Raw genomic sequence first — 23,640 nt, 5'->3', positions numbered from 1 at the left:
CAGCAGTGGTTCTCAATCCTGGTCCTGGAGCCCCACTGCTCTGCACATTTTGTATGTCTCTCTTATCTGATGGACAATGAGATCTCTGCTAATGAGCTGATGATTTGAATCAGCTGTGTTAAACATGGGAGACATACAAAATGTGCAGAGCAGTGAGGCTCCAGGACCAGGATTGAGAACCACTGCCTTACAGGAACCATTTTTGAATACCTGAATAGCTCTGATGTCAGCCGGAAATGTGACGCTCCTTACCATGTTTGAAAGATTCGCTCATAATGCAATGCTAACAGTCGCAGCGGGAGGAATTATGGTAATGTCGGTTGTGTCCATGTCAACAGACCAGGGTTTCCCGCAGCACTTTTCAGTTCGGGCAGCCCACCTAAGCTGGGATACCCTACCACCTTAACTAGGTCGTCCAAAAAAAAATTCCACCAAACGCCACATGGCCGAAATGAGAGAAAGACATGGTCCGTCACTGTCTGGAGGATAACTAGCCTGTTGATAAAACATTTAATTAATTAATAATCTAGTATGTGTTCATTTTCTGTCATAGTTTATTCAAAATTGAGTTTTATTTGAGTGTTTTAAAAATTAAATATTTTTATCACGCCCCCGGCCCGCCCACCTGCACAACCCTACCACCTTAACTAACAAATTTTCTGTGGGAAACCCTGACAGACCTATGAAGTAAACTGTTGCCTACCATCCGTGTGTTTGTTGTAGTCCAAGAAAAGAGATAAGAGATACGTTGGAAAGGATAACTAGCGTCATCGTTTACCTTGGGGTTTGTACCTCTTGCATATATTACTAATACACACTTACACACCAAAGGAAATGTAAAATTGTGACTCGGACGATAGTTGCTCTTTAATAAAAGCATCAACAAAATGCATTGTTGTGTCCAAACTAAAGTTGGTTTCATTGGACACACGCGCATTGTCGCCGTTACATCCTTGAACCGAAGTAAACTTCTGGTCTGGCTATTGGCTAAATTGATCTCTGAAACAAATACCTTGTCGGAAAAAAAATTGTTTGCTAAAGATGAGGGGAGATGGCGAGCATAGATCACAACTGTGCGAAGAGGTTTGGGAGCCAGGCAAGACTTCAAGGACCTGTAGCTCAGTGGTTCTCAAACTGGGGGCCGGGGACTCCAGGGGGGCCGCGAGATAGTGTCAGGGGGGCCCCAGTTTTATAACATTTTATAAAATACATTAATTTATCATAAATTCTGTGTAATTAAACCTAAAAAATAAGGCTACTAACCAACAGCAATCCTTTGTTTAATTTAATATCTTTTGTTTAATTAAAATGTTACGTTTTTTGTCATTCGTTTTCTTGGGGGGGCCGCGAAGGATTTCACTATACCCCGGGGGGCCGCACGTGAAAAAAGTTTGAGAACCACTGCTGTAGCTTACACTGTATACATTCATTTTACACAGAAACGTTAGCTCAATGTAATAGTTAATACGCATTAGAAATGATATATGAATGAATGTCATTTATTTGCTTTACTGTAAACGGACTCTGTTGTTACTGAGTCTATGTGAAAGTCTACCGGATCTTGCGGTCAGAAAAGCTGTTTGTTTACTGTTGTTGCTGAAACCGCCACCTGAAATCGGCATCAAAACAACATAAACATAAAAATCTTGCTTGCATCCTTCATTAATCCAGGATGCCATTAAAATTGGTTAATGTTCATCTCATGGTTTTCTACTGCTTAGTGTTGGTTGCCCGAAGGAAACTCCCGCACAGTGAGGGTTCGAGAGGCTCTCAAAGCATCTCATAAGGACACGACAGGGGTGCCGGAAAAACAAGATGGAAAAGGGCGGAGAGGATAACAGCATCCGAATTATCTCAGGATGAAGCTCCAGAATTAGTCTGTTATTGCCCCTGGATGAAGATGAGATGAGAGGGAAAGAAAAAGCTCATTAGAAAAACAGAGCGTTCGATCCCCTGAGCTCCTGGCCCAGCTCTATTTAAACTGTAACTCTGCAAACAGATGCTGTCAGGAGTTTTTGGACATTTGGGGCAGATGATTTATCACTGTCTGGTTCGGTTCTTAGCATTCGTAAATGTCTATAGGGAGGCCTTCTGATGAGAAAAACTATTCTGCTAAATCTAGTGATTAATCCAGCTGTACTATTAAACTTGCCACCACTAAAGATATCCAGTCAAACGTTTTAAAGGGGTCATATGATAAAGATTCATGCATGCCTTTGTCTTTGGAGGTGTTCGTGAAGTGGCAAACCTAAAAAGATATTCTTTCTTAAAGTTAAGGCTCATCTCAGCTTCCTTAAATGCTTCATTCAAACACATTCCCACATATCTATATCGCTGTGTGTTAAGATTTGCATAACACCGGCCAAATGTATAAGCAAAGAAAAAAGGGGTAACTTTTATTCTTGCTGTACTATTGAGTCTGTCGCCACCATGTCGTGGAGACACTGTGCTTTGGGAGCTGATAATCCAAATATGGTAAGGGGTGTAACATTTACATCCCACACTTGAAATATTCGTCCGATCATAACGCACTGGAAAGCTGGCCAATTAGAGCACAACACACTTTATTTGGAAGGATGAGCTTTGACAAAAGAAGCGGGGCATTTAGGAGCAACAATAATGTATGGCGTGTGGAAAATAATGTGTTTTTAAACATTTAACTGCGTAAACCCATTGCATTTTACCAAATACACAAAATGATGTTCTTTTTAGCAATTAAATATGACCCCTTTAAATGTCAAATGTATTAAAAGTTGACATTAACCTGCTAAACATCTACAGTGAAAAACATCAGTAAGACTACAGTGCTTTCTGTTTACAGGATAATAGTTTTGCTAAATATTATTGCAATATAAAACTGAAGACACCTTTAACTACAATAGTGACAAACAGCAGATGTTACCCATAATGCATTTTACCAGTATGTGCAGAATGACTTGTGTGCCATTGGAACAAACATAAAACTCACTGCTCATATCGCACAACAAGAAAGTGTTGTTCAGACCATACTGTAAATAAGGCGGTCTTAACATGTGTCCAAAACAAATAAATAATGATGTCATCGGCCAGCTACAAACAAGAGAGGCCATGTTCAAGATCTCTACTCCAAAGTCCATTAAGATGGAGACCTGCCATAAATTGTGCCAGAGAAAAGCCTTTGAGGAAACTCAAAGAAGCATCTAACTCAATATCGCACACACATACGGTATAAGCAATGGGAAAATGTCTTCATGAAACATTGATTGGAATCAAAGGTTATTGATTTGCTGTGACTTTGCTATATAGACAGAAACCCATATCTGTCCTCAGTCAAAAGCAGCTAATAAATGGAAAAAATAGACATAATTTTTTTTGCTTAATAGAATCAATGTATATCGGATGTGATCCTTCTTACTAGTTCAGGAAAATTTAACTTGGAGACAAATGTCTTCTGATAAGAGCAAAAGTGTGAACATATGTAACAAAACTTTGGATAATGAAATAGCAAGAAACTATTTGTTGTGTTCATGTCAACAATAATTATTAAAGGCTTTTGTGTCTTACAAGAGGTGGGCAATGAGTCAAATTAAAAAAAAAATTATTAAAGGGGACATATCCCTTCATATAATAAAAAATTAGGTAATTGAAATTTGTCTCCCCTTGTGATGTGAAAAGGGGATAATACCGCCCCTTAATCTGCACTATCCAACCACGGCACTGCCATTTAGTGCAGAGATCAACTCATTTGCATTTTAAAGGACACACCCAAAAAAACTGCAAATGTTTGCTCACACATACAAAGTAACAAATTTAACGTGTTATAATAAATTATCTGTGGGGTATTTTGAACTAAAACTTCACATACAGTATGTACTCTGGGGACACCAAAGATTTATTTTACATCTTAAAAAAAGTCTTTAAAAAAGTCTGTAATCTAAAATCAAATAACTTTGCAATTCTCTGAGGATGCCAGCTTGGGCGGAGCATCCGTTAACCCCACCATACAATCAATTCACAGTGGAAAACACAAGCCACGCCCACTACTTTCCTTGTGTGATATTCCATTTGACTTAAAAAAAGGGCATCAAAATATGAAAGTAAAGTCAATTGGGACTTTCTGTTCACAGGGACTTTAAACGTGTCTCTTAACAGATGTCCGAATGTATATTGCAATGATCCAATAAGCTAAATAACTAACCACACAAATAAAAAATAACCTTTAGGAAACTACAAAGAAATAATATAGTTATACTCATTGTGTATTTGAAACCTTTTGGTAATTTAGTACACAGATGTCAGCTAAATGAGTGCATACATAATATGAGTACATAGTAAAATCTAACATATGTTCCTAGTATCTATGTGCATTGTACTGTGTAAATGTTTCTTTGACATAATGAATAGATGTGTTGTCCTACTGGTCATAAATAATATAACACCTCTGCACAATAATTACAATTAAATGTGCAGAAAGAAATGTTGATTACCACAGCTAAAAGCAATTTCCATATAGTCGAGGAAAAATGTTTATAAACTGCAGAGAGAGAGAGAGAGAGAGATGTAAATTACCCATTTCCTTTCTGCACTCATGGACTACACAAATACTCAGTTAATTAAACAAATAGGGTCTTATATCTGCCCTATAAAAACAGCACAACACTGCCAGAACAACATTGTTAAAGTTATTAAGCTAAGCCTGTCAGTAAGCTAATTAAGATTTAACCAATGGCATTTCTGCTGCAGCATTACACAGAATTAATGGTCGACAATGTGCTTGGCTGATGGCCTCCTCCAGTGTGTTGCATGGTTTGCTGTGTTGGCCACGGTAGATTGTAATCAAGAGATTGATATTCTCAAAGAAAGAAGTTACAAGAATAGGAGAGCTTACATTAAATTGCCTCTATTAGATGCATCCATATACATGTGAAACATAGGGTCAACCTAAACAATTACATGCAATTACAAATTTTAATACAACAAAAAATAAATAAATCTACGTGCAACACCAAGGCCAGACCTTTATTCTGGATAGAGAAAGAGAGAGATAAAGAGAGAGAGAGAGAGAAACATTAGGATGTCAAGAACAGGTTTCTATGGCAACAGTCTGAGGCCGGTGGTTGGGGGCCGTGGATGCTTAAAGGTAATGCACGTCAAACCTCATAAATAATATTAATACATTAAAGCAGACATATCATGCTTTTAAATCTGTCCTTTTTACATATAAATCATCTATTTGTGGTCTATATAAAGCGAAACTGCAATGCTTGGGTCTGAATTCCTCATTATTATAGCCCCACAGGCCCCCTTTCTACCCCTTTTCCAATGTGCATCTGAGAGCAACTCGTTTTGGTACTGTCTTTTTAAATGCACGTCATACCCTGCCCCCTCTCCAGGTTGCAGAGGTGACACTCGGTTAAACTCCACCCCGTTCGGCCATTTTTGTAGTTTTATAGCAGAGATACTATTATCTAGCTGCACAGAAACTTTTTATTTACTCGTTATTCACAAAATGTCAACAACGGAAGACTTGTCTATCCAGCCTTATATGTTCGCGCCAGAGTCGGAAATGGAGCGAGATGAAAATGAAGACGACGAACCTGCAGAACAACGTCTTCATATGGAGGTATCGCAATGGTGTGTTAATGCCGGCTGTCTTATTTCAGAATATTAACAATTATAAAGTTGACTATTACTCTTAGTTAATTGTAAGTTGTTGTAATATGCTATAACTTAATCCCGGGTTGATGACCACATGCGACATCCGCAGGCTGCAGCCTTCGGATTGAGAAACAGCACTGCTAAACCATGACAACCGTGTACTTTACTGTTTTTAAAGTTATTTACAGCTTACCGAAGTGCTCTGCTCGTCGTCTCCAAAGATAGAAGTAATTGACCCCTCAACCAGACGAAGTCTATCGGCAAATCCTACTTTATACTGGTGGAGGTTGGTGAAATAGTTATCCTTGAAGTGCTTCGTGCACTAAAAAATGACATTTCCGTGAAAAATAAAACTCAACCAGGCACAGGTTCAACAACCGAACATTTTGATTTACTCTCTCGTAACTTCTGCATCCTTGAGCTTGGACTACAATATCGCAGCAAGAAATTGAAAATGGCGGATTGCTCGTAGTGTTGGGCTGGAAGTCGATGTCCTTATTTAGCAGTTCCGCTGCAAATACTGTGACGTAATTGTTCAAAAAACGTAATAGATAATAGAAAAATCAGAACCGGTTGGAAAATATGACCAAAACAGAATATAAAGATATCAACAAAGCACCTGAAGAGACTAATTTCAACTTTTATGTACTTCTAAACACTACAAATATGCAACAAAATTATTAAAGTGGATTTAGCATGATATGTCTCCTTTAATACATTTACAAACAATATATTCCTGGTAAAGGTCTGTAATCTGTAATTTTGGTTGGAAAAAAATGTAATATTCACCTACACACATAATATTGATCAAATGTATAGCTTGATAGCCTTGGATTAAAGGATCTGCCAAATGCATAAATGTTATGTAAATGTAAAACCTATACTTAATTAGGTGGTTATACCATTATACTTCAATGAAACCCAAAGTTATACCATGGTTTTCACATTGCATACTTTTAAAAATATCATGGCACTTTCAAATAGATAGTCGCATAAATTTGAGCCAACACCGCGCTAAAATATTAGAACAATTTGAGTCTCATATGAAAAAAATTAGCCAGTACATTTTAGGCCGGACCATAAATTGTAGCCTAAAACACCTCTGAGATTTCATCTCCATGCTTTACAATCACAGTTATAAAGTACACCGCGTCTCCAGAGTGCAACTGCACTATACAGGCTGTCTAATAAATACTGCTCCTTTAGCTCTTACAGAATACACACACACACACACACACACACACACACACACACACACACACACACACACACACACACACACACACATTTACACAAAGCTTGTGTGAGGACTAAAATGTCTCACATACAGTAATCATCTTCCCCATTACCGTTCATTTTCACCCTCCTGTGCTGCTGGTTTTTATGCATGCACCTGTATCCATTAAGCAGCGTTACACCACTTCCTGCAGGACACTACTAAACATCATACTACAAAGGATGCTTCTAGTTATACAAAAATTTGCTCGCAAATTTAATTTAAAAATGCACAAAAAAATGGCATTTGGGTGATTCTCGCGAGATTAGACTTATGATGTGTCATGAAACTTTTTAATAAAAAAAGTTAATGCAAAAGAAGAGTATTAAAATAAGAAGCATACAGTTACAAACATCTCTTCATGTACTATTTTGCACATGATTTTAAATGACATCATACAAACCAATTTTGTTGTTTTTTCCACATTTAAGGGGAAAAATTTAATTACCGCAACGTGTCCATGACTGGATTTTGGTTCTTTGACATGGAAATATTTATAATTGAAAAATCTTAAAAATAAAAAGCTTCAGTGCATGTTATACTATAAACATTTACAGTAAAGAAACATGTGGTATTTGATGATCATTGGTAAATGTAGAGACAATAATAAGGAATATAAATGTGTCCAAGACCAATTTTCTCATCCTCCGCAACAATTTTCATATCATTGTTTAAGCCCTCAAGGAACTTGCTTTTTTATTGTTGGAAGGGACATAATTGACTGTGACACTCAAGATGGCTACCAGGTAAGCAGTTCTTATTTTTTCTCTCCAGATAAAAATTTAAATTTTGTTTGTTATAATACCTAAACAACTTTTTAGTTCTCATTACCGAAACATGAGTTTGTAAATGCATATATTCAATGTAATATCATGTTGCAGTAATGATAATTTTTGATAATGATAATCTAAAAAATTTAAATAAATCTATAGGAAATATGCTTTTAATCTTCTAAAAATAATGGTATAAACCTTAATCTTATATGTGCAAAAAAAATTGGCTTCAAGTTTTTTTTTATTCTGATGGTGGACACGGATTTTGTAAGACCGGACACTGGATTTTGTGAGAATCGCACATTTGCAATGTATAATAAGAGAAAAAGAAAGAAAGAAACTGCGATGTAGATCATAATTTTAAGAAGAAAAAACTCTATCAAGCCATTTCCAGTACACATTTTACATAAATCAAGGCAATTCTGTGCTAAATAACTGCAACACAGTCAATAACTACACATTACAGTAATGATTTCATACAACATAAAAGCATTAAAAGATAATTAATTACAAAACCTCGCTGCCAAAAAACCTAATTTCTCTCTGCCTGCAATGACAAATTCAAGTTAACAAAGCAGGGTGAGCACAAATCATAAATTATCTTCTTATGACTTTAAAGAAAGGTGCCAAAGACTTGCACAAAATCTGTTAAATTGTTCGCTGATATCTACATAAAAGGTTTGTGACTTTATTCCAGAAATGGTTTAACATGTCCATTCACAACTCTTGGATTTGGCCCAAGAATGAAATGGGCTGTATGGACCTTATTTGAAAGGGTCATGAATAATAATGTTGAACTCTGCTCTGATTGGCCACAGCGTGGCTCATGTCAGTAGCTCTTAAAGCAAACAAACATGTATCAGACGAAGACACAGATTGTTGGAAGATTTAATATAGACGTTTCTGAGTGGTAAATTTGTGTTTTTTCAATATGGACCTGCAAAACGTAACTTTAATTCAATAGTAGAACTTCCACCTCAATGATATGCAAATAGCATTAATAAACATGTAGCGCTATCTCAACAGTCACAACTTTGTTTTTAGCATTGTAACAACATTGTAATTAATTGAATGTGTAATTTAATGTTGGGGCATACATTTTGACTGGTGTTATGTTGAGATTAGCCTGTTTTCCAACAGTCATTTACATGCACGAAATTTACATAAGGAGGAGGACAGAATAGTGTTTAAAGCTCTCGATATGTTACTGCCATGTACAGAACTCTTATTATTTATCTATGCCTAGGTCAATACAGTTTAACATTCTATGGCATCTTTATTCTTGTATGAGCGAGAAACATGGTGATAAACAGCCACAGAAACACAGCAGGGATCTGTGCAGACGATGCATGTGAAAAAAACGTGTTATAAGAAGATAGAATCAAATGTTATTGCTGTTTAAGAATAGAAAATATTAAAGGGTGATTATAGTGGAAGGTAAAATTTAATAAGTGTCATATTTTACACATTCAAAGCCAGCTGGCAGCCACAAATAGACTTAAGACTTAACAAGACGTCTGTGATCGCTACGGTCCACACTATGAACTTTCATTGGAATTGTGTAAGCGTGTGCATGGCAAACTCAGCGGATAGCAGAAACTGTCAAAACTTATAGTGAAGATTAAACATTTTTGATACCCATATTAGTAGATAACATGGCGGCATTTTGATACAAAAATTTTTGTTTGTGTTCAACTAAGAAAAGGAAGTCCTATACATTTGGGTTGGAATGAGGGTAAGAATTTTTCATATGTGCGACTCTGGACCACAAAATCACTTTAATAAGTCGCATGGGTATATTTAGAGAGTTTGGGTCCAAAACGCAATAAATCCATGTTGACTAAATTTCAGTAAAAACGTGTTTTCTACACCAAAAAAGTAACAAGATGAAAACCACTATTTTCTGTTACATACTTTAACATAAATCCATATTTTGATTTTCAAAGATTTATTATAAAAACTGATAATTTTTTCCACAAAATGCAATAAATCCAAAAAAAGATTTTTTTCAAAATGCTATAAATCTATTGAATCAATATATAAATGTGCATTCATCTTTGCCATGTTATATTCATTTAGTTGACTAGTGGTATACATTGTTAAAAAAAATAAACATGAATGGTATTAATTAAAACACTTACTTTATCATATTAAGAACACTGTCATTGCTGCGGTCATCCTTGGGATGTCGTCACTGAACTTTTTTGACAGTGATCCGCTGTAAAATGTTTTGGTCCTGCTCGATTTTCGTTGACTTCGAGTAAAATAATGAAAAGTTTTTCATAAGATCCCCTGGGGTCAATGTGTTAGCATGACAGAAGCTTGATGCTGTTGTGTGAGAACATACAACAGCCGACATTTTTCCATCTCCCAAGTGCCTCTCGCCTAAACTATTCGATTTTGATGGCTTCTGTTTCTTTCCTGTCACAGAGCAACAAAAGTATCATTTTGTTTTTGTTTGTTTGTTGATCACGAAGTAAAAAAGATGAGGATTTTGTGTGTATTCAACGCGCCACCATTGTTGTTTACAGTGTGTGGAATGGTGCGCTGTGATTTGTTGAGTGGATTTATTGCATTCTGCAAAAAGGAGGACTGGCGTTTATCGCGTTTTGGGAAAAAAGGGAGAAAAGATAACAGAATAACACGGCGGATATTGGATTTTGCGAAAAAATTAAGAATTTACTTTTGAATACTGACCTGATATGATACAATACTGATTTTCGTAACTCATAAAAAAGGCGTTTATCGCGTTTTGGAACCAAACTTTTCATTTGTAGCATTAGCCAACAATACATTGTGTGGATCAAAATATTATAATTTTTCTCCCTGATTCAAAAATCAATAGGATATTAAGAAAGATCATGTACCATTAAAATATTTTGTAAATTTTTTACCATAAATATATACAGTACTGTGCAAAAGTCTTATGCTGCATTTAGAGCAGCCAAGGTAAGTGATTTTAATGTTAAGTCATTGTGAGGATGCGTTGACGCGTGTCTGGAGGTCTCACGGCGCGAATGATGCGTTTATTGCGGCGCGGTAAATGCGATTCAGTCTCATTCGCACATCTAGTTGAAAAATTTGAACTGTGGCGGAAAAACGCACCGCGGTAACCAATCAGGAGCTTGCTCTAGTAGTGACGTGATTACAGAAAGCGAGCCAAATCGCAGAAGCCCCTCCCATGATGCGAATTTCCGCGTGAATGACTCGATGACTAGAATTTCACGCGCGAATGAAGCGCGTAAACTCAAAATGTTCATGCAGCAAACTAGACGTGGTAGACCCAATTTTGACGCCTCAAACGCGCTGGTGTGATCCCACAGTTAGGCCACCACCACCAGACTTGTTGTTTTAGAAGTTTTAATGTCCATCCATATTTATTTTTCAATCTATTTTTTAAGATACAAAAAGAAAATACACAAAATTTACAAAAAAAATTACATTTTAAGGACCAAATTTCTTCTTTACGCTTCGTCGGTGTTTAGTGTACTGAGAAACAATATATGATCACTTTAACATGCAAAAACAACAAATCTAATTCTGGCATGGTGGCCAGAGACAGAGCCCCTAAGGGGACATGGAGATAAAATTAAATAAAGCTTAGTTTTGCATGCGCACATGAAACTATCGCGTTTAGTTTTACATGCGCACGAAAAAAATACTATCGCACACGCGTGAAACTATTGCGTGCGCACGTGAAAGCAAAAGTTTCATGTGCGCATGCGAAACTGCAAAAAAATCTGCAGATGAAGGTTTGCGTGAGCACATGAAAGTTTCACGTGAGCCTGCGAAAAATTAACATGAGCACGCGAAACTTTCACGTGAGCACATGAAACTAAACTTTAGATTTTTTTACACCAATGTCAACTTAGGGGCTCGGTACTTTTGCACAGTACTGTATATAAAAAACATCATTAGTAATATGTGTTGCTAAGGATTTTTTGCACCCTTGTATGCCAGATTTTGTAATTTTTCAAATATTGTCCTATCCCAACAAACCATATAAATGGAACGCTTATTTATTTCAGATGATGTATAAATCTTCCACCGTCACAGCCCTACTTGCATGCAGTGGCGGCTCCAGAGATTTTCTGATGCAGGTGCTATGGGGATGCTCAACACTTAAGAGAAGGTGCTTGGAATTTTGGGGGCGTTTCATTATGGAGGTTGCATTGGACCACCCTTGGTATATATATATAGACCCTTTTACAGCCCCCGTGACCAAATAGCCTGCTCGTGCATTTTGGCAACAGAAGTGGTGTTATTCCCCATTGGTTCTAACGTGTTAGCAACTCAGAAAGTTTATTAAAACGGTTTCCCAGAATCAAAATGTCTGGTTGTTGCGTTTGGTTGCACTAACATAGTATACTACTCTACGTATATATGCTAACGTCTTCTATCCACTCCACTATAGTACACGGATCTGGTGGCTGTGTTGAAAATGTTGAAAGTCAACTTTTTTTTAAATAACTTTCTCTGTCTGTGTTGCTTCAACGTGATTCTCGCCATACTTCCGTTGCCCAATTTGCGCTTGCATTCGTTGACATGTCGTAATTGTGTACAAACAGTAAAAGAGTCTATATACACGCGTAACATACACGCGTAACATACACGCCCGCATTAACTGACCTATACTCCTTTCGCGACTATGTAAAAGTATTCAACACAAGGGCTATAGATACAATATACATAAGACTGCCAATGTAAACATCTGAAAATAATATTTCACAATTCTGTCACAGTCAAGCCCTGAATACAACGGAGCAACAAACAACACAATCCAACAGAAACTGTGCACGCTTTTGCTCAGATCACGAAATCGCACAGCCAGTTACCAACACTAATCTAATGATAAATCAGCAGTATTCCTATGGTTGGAGCATTATAGATGTAACTATGAAGAGCCAAGATTTCTGCTGCTTTAACCACCAAATTAATTCAATTTGTAATAGCCAACAGCTGGGGAAAATCAAGCACTTACCATAGACGTCTTCACAACTTTTGATTGAGTGCGAAGGCATCAATGATGTTGTCGCAATTAAGGGTCTTTGCTAAATTTCCAAATTTGCTATCAAAAACAAACTGCTGTGCGTTAAGGTCAAAGGTTCACCAGGCGCTGCGCCCATTGGCCAAAGAAGATCACCTGTTTGGGCCTTGTTATTTTACACTAAAATTTATATTTTTAAATTATTATTTAATTCCTTTTTTAACAACATGAAAAAGACTATTCAAACATGACATTAAAATATAAACATATAAAATATTACAGACATTTCTTGGGGGTGCTGGGCGGGTGCTATGGATATTATAGGGGGAGCTACAGCATCACCTAGCTCCTCCCTGGCGCCGCCTCTGCTTGCATGCCAACATTTATTACAATTTGTAGAAAATACCTTTGTAGAGGTATTTATCGTATGTCACCACTTATACCAAAATGAACAAGACATGAATTTTGATCAGTATCACCCAGCCCTAATTTATATTAAGAAAGTAACCATTCAGATCACCCCCAAGCGTCTCAGCCATGCAATGAAGCTTTTCTGATTCCAGACAAACTGCTCTTTCTCTCTTTCTTTCTGTCCCTGCAGTAGGATTTACGTGTTTGTTGGAGTGTGGATACAGCACGGCATCTCTATCGTGTGTATTGCAGGGTTACAGGCCGGTCAGGATAAGGGATTAAGTGGACATAAAGCAGAACCTACTGCAGAAGGACACAGTTACACTTTGTCATTGCTCCATCACTGCCCTTAATTTCTCCATATCAGCAAGACACAGCAGTCGTACGCGGGGTGTGATCGAGCACAGGGAAAACAAATTACCACACACACAAACAGGAAGCTATATATATATAGGGTTTGAATGCTCAATGCTTATTTTTACACTAATGCTGCTTTTGTGTACTGTATGATTGTGGATGTTTGCCCTCCTCCTAATTTGTTGCGTTTATGTTAAGGTTACATTGAGGAACTGCATCGAGTGCAATTAAAATTCGTGAACCCATTCGCATTTTGTTAATAAAGAATTTTGCAATGAATTATGGGAAGGATAATCAAGGATTAAATTGCAGAGACGGTGTCAAGACAAAATTGTGTTGGGAATGATTTGTGATATAAAATGTGTCCCATGTTTCCAGGCATATGTCAGCACACACACATACAACGTGTGCTCAGAATAGTAATGGGCCATTTTACAGTCTCTCCATCCACAAGACACACATACGTCTGCTATTCAGTCATGGTGGGGTTTCCATTTTCTTCTTATTATATTATATTTTATTCTTTAAAAGGCACATATTACTCAAAATCCACTTTTACAAGACGTTTGGAGATAAATGTGTGTTGTCAGTGTGTGAACACAACAACCCTACAATGAAAAAAATCCACCCACTCCTTTATTAATCCCTATTAAACCAAAGCAGTCTCATTAGACATGTTGTTTTGATTCTCTTGTTAATGTGACGTCATACAAACCAAGCCCCGCCCACAACCACTGACTGACTGGTTAATTTTACCCAAAATCTTTTCTAAATATGTTTGTTACCACATTGTAGCACTAATGTGGCTAAAGATACTATTGTCTCAGACTGTATTCACAGGAATCAGATCTGTTTTAAACCAAAAGCACTCACTGTCTGTTGAGTGAAGAGGGAGTGAAGAGCTGTAGCTCATTTGCATTTAAAGGTACAGGCATAAAAACACTTTTTTGCTCCAAACTGGGACATGGTATAATAAATGATCTGTGGGGTATTTTAAGCTGAAACTTCACAGACACATTCTAGGCACAACTGACACTTATATTACATCTTGTAAAAATTGGCATAATAGGTGCCCTTTAACCCTCACACAAACCATTTTACATTTTTAAATTTAATTGAAACATTTAATATGCAATTTTTCTCATATGGACTGTTAGTTGGTCCCTACAATGTTGGTGATGATAGGCATTAACCTTGTTAGAACATTTGATCTTACATATGTAAGGAAATATTCATCCAATCAACTGCAATAAAGTCACTCCCTTAAAATACAACAAAAACAAACATGAGCGAGTAAGCACCCAGATGCCATGCAATACTTTCCATGTCGACGCAAGAGGGGCTTATCTGCTCTATTGAATGTCTCAAATAAACCAGGAGGACCCTTGGTGTGCCATCAATAGCTAGAGGACATGAACACAATCATGTTCATTCAGAGAAGGCCGAGAGCCCCAACAGACAAAACAAACTGTTTATTTGAATTACATGTAATATATAAATACCAGCAGCTCTTATAACAGTGAAATTAAAGAGCACGCTGCCCCCTGTTGGTACACCGTGCATAAATCACACATATAATTTTTCAGAATTCTATGATGTGTGATCGTAGGTTTTAGCACACCTGTTTGTAACAACAGGCATTGCAATGTTTACCTAATATTTTATATTCTGTAGCTCTTTAGAAAACCACATAGTGGTGCTTCAGTGAAGCCATAAACCCACATTGTAATCTTAAAATCCTAGATTACATCAAGAGTTTAATCTTTACAGAAACACAAAGCCAACTCTATAGAAAACCAGTTCTATACACAATACTGATGCACACTTTAAAAGTGCAAAATTATTATTATTATTTATTAATGGTTTGAAATCCATTATCTTACATTCCAGAGAGATGGAGAGAGAGAGAGAGAGAGAGAGAGAGAGAGAGAGAGAGAGAGAGAGAGAGAGAGAGAGAGAAAAGATAAAGAGATAGATAAAGGGACAAATATATAGACAGATAAGCAAACATACATACATACATACAGACAGACACACATACAGTAGACAGACAGACAGACAGACCCTAGATAGACAGACAAATATGGATGGATGGATGGATGGATGGACAGTCAGACAAACACATATACTGTATATAGATATATAGATAGACAGACAGACAGAGAGACAGATAGACATACAGGCAGACAGATACAGTACATAGATGGAGATAGACAGACAGACAGACACAGGTAGATACTAGATAGACAGACAGGCAGACACAGCTAGATACTAGATAGACAGACAGATATGGAGAAACAGACAGACAGACACATATAGTGTACATAGATATATAGATAGACAGACAGACAGACAGACAGAGAGACAGACAGAGAGACAGATAGACATACAGGCAGATAGATACAGTACATAGATGCAGATAGACAGACAGACGGACACAGGTAGATACTAGATAGACAGACAGGCAGACACAGATAGATACTAGATAGACAGACAGATATGGAGGAACAGACAGACAGACAGACACATATACTGTACATAGATATATAGATAGACAGACAGACAGACAAACAGGCAGACAGATACAGTACATAGATGCAGATAGACAGACAGACAGACACAGGTAGATACTAGATAGACAGACAGGCAGACACAGATAGATACTAGATAGACAGACAGATATGGACAGACAGACAGACAGACACATATACTGTACATAGATATATAGATAGACATACAGACAGACACAGATACATAGACACAGAGAGATTGATAGACAGGACAAACAAACAGACAGATACATGGACACGGATAGACAGACACAGATACATGAATACAGATAGATAAACAAACAGAGAGACAGACAGATACATAGATACAGCTAGATAGACAGACAAAGACAGACAGAGTTACATAGACAGATAGTTAGACAGACAGAAAAAAAACAAACATGGAAAGAACTAGGGATGAACAGACATACACAGACAGGTAGTTAGACAGACAGATAGACAGACATGGACAGACAGACACAGATACAGAAGACAAAGATTGATAACAAAGAGACAGACAGACACAGATAGGTAGTTAGACAGACAGAGACAAAGATACAGCTAGAAAGTTAGACAGACAGACATGGACAGACGGAAGGACACAGATACAGTAGACAAAGATAGATAACAAACAAACAGACAGACAGACAGACACAGATAGATAGACAGAGCTAGATAGACAGATAGAGAGACACAGATACATAGACATAGATAGAAAAACAAACAGAAAGACACAGATAGACCGACAGGCAGACAGCTAGATAGAGATACATAGACACAGATAGATATAGAGGCAGTAATACACAGATACAGAAAGGCAGACAGACGGAAGGACGGACGAATGGATGGACAGACAGACAGACAGAGAGACACAGATACATAGACAGGCAGACAGACATAGCTACAGATGGATAGACAGATACATAGACACAACTAGACAGACATACAGACAGACAGATACTGAATGATGTACAGTAATGATGACCAGCTAATACGGTCTGGGAAACATTCAGGACGTTCTGCCACAGAAGACATCTGTGATCTGTTCAAAGTATTCATCAGAGATGAAGTCAAAATGAGAGACAGATGTATCATCATGTCCCATACAATAATATGACTTCAAGCCAAAGTGCTTCGAGCTAAATGATGTTCATACTGAGAAACAACCAACAATAGATTTTCATTAGAGGTCACTGATGGGCACATTGAAAGGGGTCATTTATAGGCGCAAGAAAAGCATACGGACACTGACATTCTCTTATTAAAGACCACCCAGAATCATGTCAATGTGACCTCTGACCTCTGCTTCTTTAAAAGCAGAAATGAAACATATGTCAGCAGATCCCTGACAGAAAGAAAATGTCCTCATATCATCTTTCATCTGCTCTTAAGTCATATATGACTCCGAGGGGAAAGGTGAAGATTTGCCCAAAATCTGCTGACAGGATGACTGGAGCTGCCGGGCAGAATGTGAAATAACACATGACTCACACGGTGAATGGTTGAGTCTCACATCATACTCGTAAGCAGTAGGAAACTGGAAGACACACAAAAGAACTACATGTAATAACTAAAAAAAACTGAAATAAGAGGAAAAGAGAGGGGGGACAGATAAGGAGAAAAAGACAGACAGGTACAGCAGACAGATACAGCAGACAGACAAACAGACATGTACATTAGACAGACAGACAAGTACAGTAGACTGACAGAGAGACCAACAGGTACATCAGACAGACAGACAAATACAGCAGACAGAAAGAGACCGATACAGAAGACAGACAAGGTACGACAGACAGACAGACAGACAGACAGACCGACAGAGACTGGTACAACAGACAGATACACAGACAGGTACAGCAGACAGACAGGCAAAGCAGACAGGCAAAGCAGACAGACAAGTACAGCAGACAGACAAGACAGACAGACAGACAGACAGACAGGTACAACAGACAGACAGACAGACAGACAGACAGACAGACAGGTACAGCAGACAGATACAGCAGACAAACAGACATGTACATTAGACAGACAGACAGACAAGTACAGTAGACTGACAGAGAGACCAACAGGTACATCAGACAGACAGACAAATACAGCAGACAGAAAGAGACCGATACAGAAGACAGACAAGGTACGACAGACAGACAGACAGACAGACAGACCGACAGAGACTGGTACAACAGACAGATACACAGACAGGTACAGCAGACAGACAGGCAAAGCAGACAGGCAAAGCAGACAGACAAGTACAGCAGACAGACAAGACAGACAGACAGACAGAGAGACAGACAGGTACAACAGACAGACAGACAGACAGACAGACAGACAGGTACAACAGACAGACATACAGACATGCAGACAGGTACAGCAGACAGACAGGTGCAGCAGATAGACAGATAAAGCAGACAGACCGACAGATACAGCAGACAGACAGACAGACAGGCAAAGCAGACAGACAAGTACAGCAGACAGACGGACAGACAGGTACAGCAGACAGACAGACAGGTACAACAGACAGACATACAGACAGACAAGCAGACAGGTAAATCAGACAGACAGGTAAAGCATACAGACCGACAGATACAGCAGACAGACAGACAGACAGACAGACAGACAGACAGACAGACAGACAGGCAAAGCAAACAGACAAGTACAGCAGACAGACAGACAGACAGGTACAGCAGACAGACCGATAGGTACAGCAGACAGGTACAACAGACAGACATACAGACAGACAAGCAGACAGGTGCAGCAGATAGTCAGGTAAAGCAGACAGACCGACAGATACAGCAGACAGACAGACAGACAGACAGACAGACAGGCAAAGCAGACAGACAAGTACAGCAGACAGACAGACAGACAGGTACAGCAGACAGACCGATAGGTACAGCAGACAGACAGACGGGTACAACAGACAGGTACAGCAGACAGACAAGTACAGCAGACAGACAGACAGACATAGCAGACAGACATACAGGCAGGTACAGCAGACAAACAGACAGGTACAGCAGACCCACAAACGGGTACAGCAGACAGACAGACAGACAGACAGACAGACAGGTACAGCAAATAGAAAAACAAACAGACATGACAGACAGACAGACAGACAGACAAGTACAGCAGACAGACAGACAGACAGACATAGCAGACAGACATACAGGCAGGTACAGCAGACAAACAGACAGGTACAGCAGACCCACAAACGGGTACAGCAGACAGACAGACAGACAGACAGACAGACAGGTACAGCAAATAGAAAAACAAACAGACATGACAGACAGACAGACAGACAAGTACAGCAGACAGACGGACAGACAGGTATAGCAGACAGACAGACAGACAGACAGACAGACAGACAGACAGGAACAACAGAAAGGTGTAGCAGACAAACAGACAAACAGGTACAGCAGACAGACAGACAAGCAGACAGGTACACCAGACAGACAGATACATCAGACCGACAGATAAGTACAGCAACAGACTTGTATATCAGACAGGCAGACAGGTACAGCAGACAGACAGACCAACCGACAGGTACAGTAGACAGTAGGCGGGTAAAGCAAATAGAAAAACAAACAGACATGACAGACATACATGCATGTGCAGCAGATAGATTGATAGACAGACAGGTACTTCAGACAGAAAGGTACAGCAGACAGGTGCAGCAGATAGACAGACAGACAGGTACAGCAAATAGACAAACAGACAGACAGGTACAACAGACAGACATGTATAACAGACATACACAGCAGAAAGACAGGTAAAGTAGAGGACGGATGGATGGAGTTCAACAGGTCCTGTATGCATCTTCTTTTGGAGCTGTCTGACTGCTGGTATTGTCATGAAGTATTCTTACATTATGTATTAAATTAGCACTAAGTAATGCTGGCCATTTGTGTTGTCATGCACAGATGGAACTGCCTTTCATCTCTTATCTCAGCTGAAGACAACAGACCATTATAAGACAGACAAATAAAACAAAAGAGAGCACATATAAAATATTAATGATCCTTAATACAACAGCTGTGAAGGACGGGCAAAATAAGAAAATATTAAAATAAATGCTAAAAACATTATAATGGTATGAAATACTACTTGCACTAATTGGGTACTGCTGTGTAACACAAAAACAATGTTTATTTTAAGTTAATGGCAAAAGTAAAAATGATAGTTGCCACTCAAAAGTAGTTCTCAACATAACAGAATGCTGATATCTTACGCATGGTGCAAAGGTTTTTATTTTATTTTATAAGGAATATTAAAACCTATCTGCTCTTTGGATTATGACAGTATATCACTTCAAGGAAATATGCATCAGACACATATGCAAGAATGAATGAAGAATGCACTATTTACATTTTCCAATCCCTGGAAAAAACATTAGCATGCTGTGCAACTTTAATTAAATCAGTGGATTCACTCCACCTTGTGAATAACAGTCTCTTAGGATCTGAATTTTCACACATTTCTCTCATGTGTCGCCACTTTAATTGCAGTATTTGCCTGTACCTATTCTAGTTCCTCCTTAATATGAATAAATAAATAAATCAACAAACACCTAATCATCCCCTGAGGAAATTTGGCTGTATGTAAGGAATACATTTTAAATTATACAATATGTGTCTGATTTGAAATCGGTTGTGGAGCATGGATGGAGGTTTTTAGATCGCTCCATTGAATGGGTGATGGGTTCAGTGTTGGATTAACACAACTAAATGTTTGTAATGTTAAACACTGAGCACCAAGCCAATAAAGCTGCAGAAGTGAGCTCGCACCAGGAGAGATAATGCAGAACAGGAGACTTAATCAGCAGCCAGGGTCAGAAGCAGCACATTTCTTCAATTCTATGCACATTTGTTTTCCACCCACACGCAAATGAAATATTCATTCAGGATTTAACTGTATCTCATTAAGATTAAAGTGAAAGATTGTGAAAGTGTGTGTGTGAGAGAGAGATAGAGAGAAAACATTTACAAGATAACATGTCAGTCGCACTTAGAGGGGTTTGCATCTCATCTCTTTATGCAGGTTTGTTATATTCATAGTGTTATTTTAGCAAATATGTGAATAAAAAATATTATATAAGATGTCTATTAGTGATACAAAATGTGACAAAATTGTCAGTATGTTTGCAGTATATTCTTGGTAGTGCTATTAAGCAAATGTCTATTGCATTTTTATAGACGATTATTGGTGACATTAAATGCAAAAATATTTGTCTGCAAGATTACAACCAGTTTCCAAATAGAAAAATAACCGAATTGATGACAACTATACCAAATTTAAACCACTTCACGAAATGGACAGGCGTCAGAAATGGGCCAGAAAAAAAACACGAAAAATCTCAATACCATTAAAAGGTGCAATGTGGGATTTTTAGCGGCATCTTCTGTGAATTGCAACCAATGGCTTAGGCTACAGCTCACTCCTCCCTTTTGCAACCCATAGGGAAGCTACGATAGCCGCCACAGGACAAACACATAGGCCTGTCGTGATAATGATTATATTGACTTATAGATGCAAAACGATTAATTGCGATTAATCTATAGCTGAATAAACGTTTGTTTACATCATATATGTGTGTGAACTGTGTATAATAATTATGTATATATAAATATGCACACATGCATGTATAATTTTAATAATAATAATAATATATTTAATAATATATATATTTTTTTTATTTTTTTATTTTAATTTTTTTATTAAAATTATACATGCATGTGTGCATATTTATATATACATAATTATTATACACAGTTCACACACATATATGATGTGTCCAATATAATTTATTAAATATATACATGCATGCAACAAAAACTTTTATTCTGCTATAGATTAATTGCGATTAATCGTTATGCATCCCTATATCGCACAAAAAGTGACCAGGACCTTGATAGTTTTTTTGTTTGTTTGTTTTTTAAGAGACAATAACGTCTCACTACGTTTTCTCTCCATCATGCATTTCCAGCACACCCGAACTGACGTTTCTTTAGAGTATCTCACATTTCTGACAGAAAATGTCACAACTCAAACCATCAACAATTCTGCCATGTTCAGCCGTCTCAACCAATGATTGACCTTTATGACAAAATGACAAATAAAGCTTTGAGGATTCCTGAAACAAAATCTATGGAACTCAGATTAATCTTTTTTTTTTAAATATCGCTAATATTATAAATAATACTATTTAATTGTTTTTACAATGGTCCCAAAAATGTCATAACAGAAGTTATGTATGTACAGCAAGTATCTCTCTCATACACAAGCATAAGCAACGATGATACAAAACACATCTGGGTAACAAAAATGCCAACGGCACGGTACGTGGTGTCATGCAGTGCACTTAAAAATGTACTTTAAAAATCAGTGCCAGTAAATGCTAAGTGATCTGGACCTCCTTAATCTGATTGTCTGTGGGTTTTCAAAACTATTCAAACAAACGTTCACATAACTCGTGTCTTTCCCTCCGTAGTGTTTAAAATTGGACTAGAAGTGCTTATCAAAACCACACTCAGCCCTTTGATGCTTTATAAGAGAGAGATGGCTGCTGGCTGTCTCTTATATAAAACAGGTGCCCGTGCTCACATGCAACAGGCATTTGTTTGTAACCGTCCAGATGTGCAACCCCTTCTGTGTTTACATGCGATCCTGAGGAGACCATCACCGTGTTCAACCCAAAACATATCTTTTCGACCAATGTGTTCGCAATTACGGCAAAGAGTGGCGGGTGGTAAACAAGCAAATAAAACCGATTCTCGCTGGAATCTAAATAAGCGATCTCGCTGACACATCTGTAAATAAACTTTGACTTCAGTATGCACCTGGGCTATCATAAAAGGAAAAACAGCAGGATTGTGGGATGTGTGAAGATATGAAAAGTTACTATAGCTGAACCAAACAATGGTTACCAGAAATGGTAATCAATACGCCAAAAACATGGTTACTACAAAAACTATACTTGTATGGGACTTAAAGGTACACCATGGTACCATCATAGTGCATGCCTAAAACATGGTACTGTCATGGTACATCTCTCAAAACTTTTATTTAAAGGGACACTAAATATATGCTAATTTTACAGCTCCCCTAGAGTTAAACATTTTATTTTAACAGTTTTGGAATCCATTCAGCTGATCTCCGGGTCTGGCGCTAGCACTTTTAGCATAGCTTAGCATAATCCATTGAATCTGATTAGACCATTAGCATCGCGCTAAAAAATAACCAAAGAGTTTGGATATTATTTAAAACTTGACTCTTCTGTAGTTACATCGTGTATTAAGACAGACAGAAAATTAAAAGTTGCGATTTTCTATGCCGATAAGGCTAGGAACTATACTCTCATTCTGGCGTAATAATCAAGGACTTTGCTGCTGTAACATGGCTGCAAGAGGCGCAATGATATTACGCAGCGCCTGAAAATAGTTCCCTTGGTAACTTTCAATAGCAGGCGACAATTTTCGACAATTTTCCACAACGGCCTAGAAAATCGTAACTTTTAATTTTCTGTCGGTCTTAGTACACGATGTAACTACAGAAGAGTCAAGTTTTAAATAGGAAAAATATCGAAACACTTTTTGGTTATTTTAGCACGATGCTAATGGTCTAATCGGATTCAATGGTTTATGCTAAGCTATGCTAAAAGTG

At 37.9% G+C, this 23,640-nt stretch overlaps 1 protein-coding gene across 1 annotated transcript in view; it reads right to left on the bottom strand.

The window, feature by feature from the left end:
• Positions 1-23,640, bottom strand: part of smyd3 (SET and MYND domain containing 3) — a 170,388-nt gene that overhangs the window by 124,083 nt on the left and 22,665 nt on the right. The gene's annotated exons all lie outside the window — the stretch shown is intronic.

This window comes from Paramisgurnus dabryanus, chromosome 17, assembly GCF_030506205.2.
Source record: "Paramisgurnus dabryanus chromosome 17, PD_genome_1.1, whole genome shotgun sequence".
In the NCBI taxonomy this organism is placed as follows: Eukaryota; Metazoa; Chordata; class Actinopteri; order Cypriniformes; family Cobitidae; genus Paramisgurnus; species Paramisgurnus dabryanus.
The sequence above is the reverse complement of the archived record's forward strand: the minus strand, read 5'-3'. Positions and strand labels throughout refer to the sequence as shown.